Genomic DNA, 9767 nt, shown 5'->3' on the forward strand with positions numbered 1-9767 from the left:
CGCCGCCGTACGTCTAGATACCTCTCTCTCTCTCTCTCTCTCTCTCTCTCTCTCGGCCCCGACACGCCGCGCACAGGGTTCGTTCGGAAACTGCTGCGGCCAGGGGATAGTGAGAGTCGTATCGAGGCAATGTGGGACAGCGGGGAGCACACCACAGCACACCGGCCTAATGCCCTCGGTGGTCGAGGCTGGAGACGCGGTGACGCCACTGCGGATGCTGCCGTTGCGTGCATGCCGCGCGGCCGGACGGGTGCCTGCGTACTGCTTGTCCGTAGCGCACCGCCCGCCCGCCCCTGGCTGGCTGGCTTCCGTTACCGGTGGCCGGGGACTGTGCGGTCGCGTAGGTGCTAAGCAGTGCGGCGCCGAGGAGGGTAGCGTGCGCCGCGCGTGACGATCTGGGGCCGGAGATGTGATCGCCACCGGCAGTAAACCACGCCAGCCAGCGCGGCGCCTTGACGTTTCACGAGGGAGGAACTCAGAAAGGGATCTTTCAGATTTAGCAGTGATTTAGTAACTAGCTTACAGAAAGGTTGTGTTCATGACCATATGTTATTACATACTACACTTATTTAAGAATGGAGGGAGTAGTATTTTATTTATTATAATAGCAATCTAAATTTATGGGTACCATACTGTGGTACTTATGCGACAAATTGTTACCTGTGCAGGCATCGACGGAGATATGAGATTTTATCAAATAGACAATTTGTTGTGGACGTATATACCTGCATTTTATCCGACCCGCTGCCATCCTTACAAATACCTGGATCACGATACGCGGCGGAGTGAGGCGCAAGGCACGCAAGACACACTAAAAAATTGTAGGTTGAGATATAACAAAATAATATAAACTAGTGATAAGAATTTTTATTTCTAGAACTTTATACTACCTAGAACGTATGTTTTTTATGCCTATAATAAATTCTAAGTAAGGGGGAACAAATTTGACTGAAAAGTTAAAAAAATCCATATTATGTGAAAACAAAGTCCAGAGGAAGAGTGGCCTGGCCGCCTTGAGTTCTCATCCCTTTGGCTTATGATTTATTAATTCTCTTTCTCCATGAGATCGGAAAGAGATATATAACTCAGCGGTAGAGTGTGACCTTGATATGGTGAAAGTTATCGGTTCAAGCCTGATTATCCCCAAACCCAATCACCACGGGAAAACAGGACTTTGTCGAGTGCCTGAGACTTTGCCGAGTGCTTTTTATCGGGGCACTCGGCAAAGCAATATTTTGCCGAGTGCCGCACTCGGTAAAATAAAGCACTCGGCAAAGGTGGCTTTGCCAAGTGCCAGGCACTCGGTAAAGCCTGGCAAAGATCCCACTCGGCAAAAGGTGGCTGGCCCGTGACGGCGGCCACCTGCCGTCAGATTTTGCTGAGTGCCTAACGGCTGGCACTCGGCAAAATTTTGTTTTTATTTTAAAAAACTTAATTTTTTTTAAAACATATTTTGCCGAGTGCCAGCCCATGGCACTCGGCAATTAAAAAATATTTTGCCGAGTGCCAGAGATAGGCACTCGACAATTTTTTTATTTTTTAAAACTTATTTTGCCGAGAGCCAGACCCAGGCACTCGGCATTTTTTTTTATTTTTTAAAAACATATTTTGCCGAGTGTAAGCCCTGGGCACTCGACAATTTTTTTTAATTTTTTAAAACTTATTTTGCCGAGTGCTTTTTATTTTTGAAAATCATATTTGGCCGAGTGCCTCCTGGGCCGGCACTCGGCAAAGCCCACTTTGCCGAGTGCCCCCCATGGCACTCGGCAAAATATTTTTTTTTTGATTTTGGGCCCAAATTTTTTTCTGGGGCCTTGTGACAGTATTTCAAACTCTATTTTAAAATTTGGGGCAATTTTGACTTTTTTTTATATATTTCATTAGTTTATTTCATTTCGTCGAATTTTTCGGGATATTTCAAATTTGAACTGCAGGTACATGGAATAATGGACTTTGGTCATCCAAAAATTGATACTCATGATATTTAGGGTATGTTTAGGCCGTATCCAAGAACTCACATGAAATCTCGAGCATCTCGTTGACGTAACATGTCGAGGTACTTGCCGGAAATGTGATTTTAAATTATATAAAATGCAAACGAAGTCCGAAAATCGACAAGTTTCATGATTTTCAGACTTCGTTTGCATTTTATATAATTTAAAATCATATTTCCGGCAAGTACCTCGACATGTTACGTCAACGAGATGCTCGAGATTTCATGTGAGTTCCTGGATATGGCCTAAACATACCCTAAATATCATGAGTATCAATTTTTGGATGACCAAAGTCCATTATTCCATGTACCTGTAGTTCAAATTTGAAATATTCCGAAAAATTCGATGAAACGAAATAAACTAATGAAATATATCAAAAAAAGTCAAAATTGCCCCAAATTTTAAAATAGAGTTTGAAATACTGTCACAAGGCCCTAGAAAAAAATTTGGGCCCAAAATAAAAAAAAATATTTTGCCGAGTGCCATGGGGGGCACTCGGCAAAGTGGGCTTTGCCGAGTGCCGGCCCAGGGGGCACTTGGCAAAGTCGAAATAAAAAAAAACTGGGCACTAAAAGCCCACCGGCCCAACCCCCGCGCGGCCCAACCCTAAGTCACGCCCCCAGCCACCCGCCCGCTCCCTCACGCCCACCCCAGCCGCCACCGCGCCCACCCCAGCCGCTGCCGCGCCCTCGCCGGCGAATCGCCGCCGCCGGCGAGCCCCGCCCTCGCGCCCGCGTGCACCCGCACCCGCCGTCGGCCGTGCCCGCGCCCCTCCACCGGCCTCGCCCGCGACCGTGCCCGTCGCCGGCTGCGCTCGCAGCGCCCATCCCCATCGCCGGGCCGCGCCCCACCCCGGTAGCTCCCCGCGGCCCGGCCCCCTCGCCTCGACCGCCCAGAGGTGGCTGGCTGGTGCCGGTCGGCCCATTTCTGGCAGCGGCGGCCGTGTCCCGGCCATCCCTTCCCTGGCCGCGCCGCCCATAGGAGCAGGGGAGGTAGGAGGAGCAGGGGAGGAGGGAGAGAAGGGAAGGGGAGAAGAGGAGGAAGAGAAGAGGAGGAAGAAGGGAGAAGGGAGGAGGAAGAAGGAACATGAAGAAGGGAGGGAGGAGAGGAGAAGGGAGGAGGAAGAAGGAGAAGGGAGGAGGAGAGGAGAAGGGAGCAGGAGCCCCGGCCGCTGTCCACGCCTCGTTAGCGGCGGTGCCGTGCCCTCGGCGCCCCGCTCCCGACTCCGCCCACCGTCGACGAGCACACTAGGTTCGCCCTTCCCTTTCTATTCAAATCGTGCAATGGATGTCGGCCATCGAGCCCTTGTTAATAGTAATAGTTGTTGTATGTGGTTTTCGGCCATCGAGCCGTTGTTTGTGGATGTTGGCCTTCGTGCCGATCTTTTTTGCAGGTTTTTGAAACCTCCCCATGCAGGGGAGGTTCTGCCGAAATTTTTAATTATCACTAATGTATTGCCTTTTTATGCAGGAGGAGGCCCCGGCGGAGGGACCTCGGTGACCCCGATTGTCTTCGTCAGCGTTGCGGGTCTGCCTGCACCGCATCGCGGCGCCACTGCACCGACTCGCCACAGCCCCGCTAGCCTGACCTCATCGGCACCCTAGATATAACCCCTCTATCCGTATCATGGTCTTAGGTCGCTGATCCCAGTTAGGCGTCTCCCGTCCGAAAGAGATACGGTCGGAGTTATGCAGGTCTTTGCATATCTGCGAGCGTTTCTGTTTCGGATTGTCCACGTTTTTTGAACAGCCCGCGGATGCGTAGATGGGTTAGTTTCCATGGTCCGCTCCGGCCTCGTGGTGCATGTCGCATAGATCGGCATGGTCGAGGATCGTGGACAGGTACCTTGACCCGGCGTACATCGCAAAGCACGAGCAAGGCAAAGCGGAAGCGGGCACTGAGGACCGGTCCAACTCAACACCAAGGCAGCCGCAACCTCCCCACATTCAAGCTGGCACTTGTACGAGATGTCATTTATCTATTCTAACACTCAATTTTGCCTGATTTCTAATCATCTTGCCCTCTTTCTCGCAGGAGGTGGCACACCCGGACATGCCGATGTCAGAGTTTGGGGCATGGGCTGTGTCCCACATGGGCCCGGTGAAATCCGGTGTCGTCTTCAACCCGGATGCCACTGCCCAGGCTTACTCTGACCCAAGCGTCCACGCTAAGGTCAAAGACTACACGGAGGCGGTTAGGGCGCTCCGTGGCTTAGATCACAATCTGAGCACTGAGCCCCTTGAGACAGAGGTGATCGTGAGGCTGGGGCAAGGCAGGAAGCATGGGCGGTTGTGGATTGCAGACGGCGCCGACTCCTCGAGCTCTGCACCCTCTCTCTCCGATGTGAGGGCACGGAGCACGGCTAGAAGCCTTCTCATACGTGCACGGCCTACTCCAACACTGTCGCGGGTCGACGAACTTCAGGTAATTCCGGTTTCACTCGTCGTACATTGAACATTACACACATTGATCAGATTTGCAATACTGAAACATGTGATTGAAACACTACAGGCCGAGCTGGCAGAGACAAGGGAGACGCAAGCGCACCTGACCGCAGAGCTAGAGGCCACGAAGAAGCAGATGGTGGACATGTATCAGATCATGCAAACCATCGGGCAAGCATCGGGTGTCCAAGTGTAGTTGCCAGCTCCAGCTCCGGTTCGACACTTCACTCCTGTGAGTATGAAAGTTTAATGCGTTCGTGCCGTTGGGATTGTCGGCCTTCGTGCCGTTGTGATTTTTGGCCTTCGTGCCGTTGGGATTGTCGGCCTTCGTGCCGTTGTTTCTTGCAGGTTGGAAACCTCCCCGTGCAGGGGAGGTGCTGCCGAAATTTTCAATTTTGAGTCTATCACATGCAATCTCTTCTCTTTTGTGCAGCCTCCATCGGCGGGTTCAAACAATCCCGCTATTGTGTCACCGGCGGCTGATCGCGTCAACCCTTCGCCGCAGTTCGGTCCTTCACCGCAGTCCGGGGGGCCACACCTGCAGTCTCCGTCGCCGCAGTAGGGATGTTGAACTTTGTGATGTTGAACTTGTAATAATAAACGTGTGATGTTGAACTTTGGTGCATTTGTGGTGGATTTTCGATGGATTTATTAAATATGCGTGTGCTTGTGATATATAATGCATGTTGGTGATATAGATGTGATGATTGATGTATATATATATATATTGTCTGTTACAATGGAATGTAAAAAAAATTGCAATTCTCGGGGTCTTTGCCCAAGGCACTCGGCAAAGATTTTTCAAAAAAAAATATAAAATTTCTTTGCCGAGTGAGTGCCTTGCCGCGGCACTCGGCAAAGTATTTTTTTAAAAAAAATTCAGAAATTCTTTGCCGAGTGCCTAAATAGGGGCACTCGGCAAAGAAATTATTTAAAAAAGAATAAAATAAACTTTGCCGAGTGCCTGGGCAGGGTCACTCGGCAAAGTAATTTTTAAAAAAAAAATAAAAAAACTTTGCCGAGTGCCTGGGCAGGGGCACTCGGCAAAGTACTTTTTAAAAAAAATAAAAAAACTTTGCCGAGTGCCTGGGCTGGGGCACTCGGCAAAGTAATTTTAAAAAAAATAATTTTTTTTTGCCGAGTGCTGGGTCGGGCACTTAGCAAAATAATCGTTAACAGCCGGCGCCGCAACAGCCGAAAATATTTTGCCGAGTGCCGCCCCAAGCACTTGGTAAAATTTTTTTTTATTTTGCCAAGTGCCCGAATAAAAAGCACTCGGCAAAGACCCTTTGCCGAGAAAAATTTTGCCGAGCGGACTTTGCCGAGTGCTACACTTGGCAAAACCTTTGCTGAGTGCAAAGGGCTCTTTGCCGAGTGTAAAAACACTCGGCAAAGCCGCGGCCTCCAGTAGTGAATATGAGTTTTTTTTCTATTTTAACTTACACCCAAAGCACAATCGAATGGGATGGTAAGAGGATTGTTTGATTGATGTAATAGGGTAGGTTGGCAAATGTAGTTGCTTCAAAATTTATCCCACAATGAATGCACTTGTAACTTTAGGAACAGGTAGTTGGTTGATTATTTGCCTTTTCTCCCTTTCTAGGATGCATTCGAATTTAATTGCTTGATCTATTTTCTATGATGCATGTGTATTTAGTTGTCTAGTTTTTTTCATTCCAAGGTTTATTAAGAGATTTAATTAGAGTATGTTGATGTCTTTTGTGAAATTTTAGAGTTGCATTTATTTTTGGACGGAGGGTGTACCATTTAATATAAGCCTTCCATCAGAGCAAAGTAGAATATCACTATAACACAACATACCTTTGCCAACACTTTTTAAAGTGGGCAAAGGGTACCTTTCCCGACAGATAACCTCCCACCAAAAGCTTTGCCGATAGTTTACAAACAGTCGCGCTAGAAGCCGTCGGTAAAAGTTTCACCGACAGTTAATAGAATCGCCGACAGTTATGGTGTAGCCAAATGGTGTACCTACGCCGACAGTTAAAACCTTCGCCGACAGTTAAACCTTTGCCAACAGTTAAGTCCTACGCCGACAGTTAGAACCTTTCCTGATAGTTTATATGTTGCCGAAACCATTTCCAAGGCAAAACTATATAGCAAATATAGATATCAATACAATTTGAATAGTTTGACAAATCCACTTTTCTTCATAGAGAAGACATCACATTGAGCAAATCCACTTAATTCTATATTAAATCTTCCATACATACATCAGTTGGATACATAGAAGTCAAGTGATGATCATAGTACATAGAGCCATGCATATACAGGGTACAGATGAGCCACTAGCAGACATACAAGTTTTGTGCTAACTGATTATGGCTAAAGATAAGAGATCAATAGATCATGACTTGGGCACATAAGTGACATTCAACACTTCCATGTGTTTGGCCTACGTGACAGTAGGTGCAGAACAAAAGAACAGAACAACAATTCATGTCTTGCACCAATTCTAGGACACTTCAGAATACTCTTTTCCTTGATGCACAAATGTGGCGTGTACATTTGAGCTTGTTCTGCAGCTGTCAGATGACTTGACACATCGCTGCATATGCAACATTATATTAGAAAGGTGTAACAGCTGGAATTCAAAATTTAAATTAACAGATTTGCAGTATAGAAATATTGCCCATCAAAGGCAAGGGAGAATCCAGTATTTTCGAAAACAATTCACCAGCCCTACTGCACTTTAGGTGTTTTGAAAGCAATAATTTAGCACGAACTGGGTTGTCTCAATAACCAAGACTGCCATCTCCATCTCAACAAAAATTATGAATTCCATTAGACTTTGCATTTCTAAGGCTACTAATGAACTACACAGGGAAAAGGCTGATATTAAATCTCAGGAAATGTAGCTATTTATAGGCTTGTGTTGTCCATTCTATGGTACACAAACAAAGAATGGTAGGGGCAAAAAGACTAATCTCTACAGAGAAGCAAACAAAATGACACTAGGAGGCTATAGTTCATTTCTAGAAGTCTTTGGCCAGAAACTTGTATTTTGTATTTTGCCCATAAAATACAAAATATATAGTCGATGGTGACTAGCAAGGAAACAATGTATAATCAATACAGAGATACAGTTGTCCAACTATGAAGGTGATGGCTATTCTAAATAAGCACCATACTGTATGCATACAAAAGTTTTTCTGAAATATAAACAGGTGATAAGAATTACCATTCCTCGGAACATGGCACCATCTCAGGAACTGAATGGAAGACTCAATTTAAAAGAGAGGTAGGATAGGCATATGTAACCAAAAAAATGAAAAATCAAACAGTCAAGTGCAAACAAGAGATAGAAGCACCAGACACCTTATATTTCTACTGTTCTGCTCCTTATGAATTCAGTAAACATACCCTAAAGGCCACATGTCAGGCACAACTTACCAAAGATAATTTGAGTGGCCTGAATTTTCCTCAGCCTTGTGTTATGTCATCAGATGTTAACTACAAATAAATTAGAAACGTCAGGCACAATTCATAGCAAAATTTCATGAGAAAACAGACCCTTGAGCTAAAATTTTCAGCAACAAATGGCATTGCGATTTCAGAACTATAAAAATCTAATATGGTAGAGCAGGAACTCAAAATGTGGTATAAATGGTTATAATTTATGGTAGCATTAACAACCAGGTGTGCATGCATCAGGTTGGTAGAATCAAAATGATCTGGTGCCCATATGAGTTTCTGGTACTTCCATTTGTGAAATGCTAAAATTCAATGCTGCCTTTCAGTTTCAGTATTATCACAGAAATGAAACACGAACAGGTAAAGCTAAAAGTGTCCAAGCTTTTGCATACTTCGACATATGTCAATGCATAATGAACATCACTATCTGAAAGTTGGTAATGGCTGACAAAATTAATACTTCATGATAGAGTCCAATATGGACAGTTAAATTGGGATCTTACATAAATTCAATATGGGTATAAACTGCTTGGAGAAAAAGGTTGATTCTGCTAATTGAACAGAGTTTTAGTCACAGGGGATAACAGTTCTTGTACTGTGCAGTCTAGCTTGTTCCTGAAAAACATTTGGATAAGATCTACTTAATAGATACATTTCTGGTTCAATGGTTAAATCCCATGAATATTTCAGTAGTAACCAACAGGCGGCACAAAAGTGACATTCAACACCGATGCACACAGAATGAGGAACATTAGTCATACTACTTCTCATGAGTGCGCTTGATCTTTCCTTTGCTACTTTCAATCATGTTTACTCACTACTTTGCACTAAATCAACACTTGTACTACCGGATCTACCAAAAACAAATATTAGTTATATATCATCACAATACCTGAGTGTATATTGAGAGAGGATTTTGCTTTCATACGGTCGCTCACTTCAGAGACATGGAAGTGGCTTAAAGACCGAATATACCTCCCCATTAGATACAGCCCACATCGATCTTCCATGTGCAGACTCCAGTGACCTTCACTTTCTCGAGCAGCTCTAGGGCTCCAGGTGATTTCCCCTCAATAAACCAAACCTAGATCGGATAGGAGCAGGCTGTGATCTATGGGAACTGCAGGAGAGGGAAGAAATCAAATTAGATCTCAGATCTGGGATATGAATAAAAAAAAGGAGGAAGCAAAACTACCTGTCACCCGGCTTGCCGGACATTCAGCGCCAGCGTGAGCTTCTTTTACCGGCTCCTTCGGGAAGATCTTGGGGATGGCGGTGGATAAGAGCTGGGGGCGGGAGGGGGCGAAGGTGGGAGGGAACCGCGGACTCGGGAACCGTCTCCTCTAGTGCGGGCAATGCGATGAACCGGAAGGAGCGGCGTAGGGAGCAGAGGAAGCGGCGCGAGGGAAGCATGGGTTGGCGTGGTTAGGGTTCCGGCGGGTGGCAGCATTGTGCAGGGTGGTGGCGGTAGGCGCTGGTGTTGGAGTCGGTGGTCGCGGGCGTTGGCGTGGGAGGTGGTGGCGGCGAGCCCTGGCGTGGGAGGCGGCAGCGGGCGCTCGCGCGGGGCGCGGGGCACGGGGCGCAGGTCGCGTGCGCTGGTGGTGGCGGCGCCTTTTTTCCAGTGCTGCTGGGCTGGATGTGCAAGAGAGGGGGCGGGGGGGGGAGAGTACTAGGGTTGGGTTCGATTTCACTTTGCGCGGACTACAGGTTTACTCGGCGTCATTTTTGCGCGGGCTACAGATCTCGTCCTCAACCATCGTATTCGCGCAAACAGAATTTTGGCACCTTCTTTATCTAAGCTTAATGGGCCACGATTAAAGCAAGGTGCAAGGGACCGTGTTTCATGACAGTAAGGGTCGGAATTCTCGGATTTAACTGATTTTATACTTTATATATG

General features: G+C 46.7%; 1 long non-coding RNA gene across 2 annotated transcripts; it reads right to left on the bottom strand.

Annotated features, from left to right (window-relative positions):
* Positions 1-6601: 6601 nt before the first annotated feature.
* On the bottom strand, positions 6602-9502 carry LOC136517329 (uncharacterized). 2 transcript variants are annotated; one of them, XR_010774259.1, is made up of 5 exons: positions 9066-9502; positions 8763-8990; positions 8374-8485; positions 7850-7909; positions 6602-7004 (listed from the first exon to the last, which is right to left on the bottom strand). It is a non-coding gene; the product is annotated as an uncharacterized lncRNA (long non-coding RNA). The 2 variants fall into 2 exon arrangements; XR_010774258.1 differs by lacking the exon at positions 8374-8485.
* Positions 9503-9767: the final 265 nt, after the last annotated feature.

The sequence above is a fragment of the Miscanthus floridulus genome, chromosome 17 (genome assembly GCF_019320115.1).
Source record: "Miscanthus floridulus cultivar M001 chromosome 17, ASM1932011v1, whole genome shotgun sequence".
Lineage (NCBI taxonomy): Eukaryota > Viridiplantae > Streptophyta > Magnoliopsida > Poales > Poaceae > Miscanthus > Miscanthus floridulus.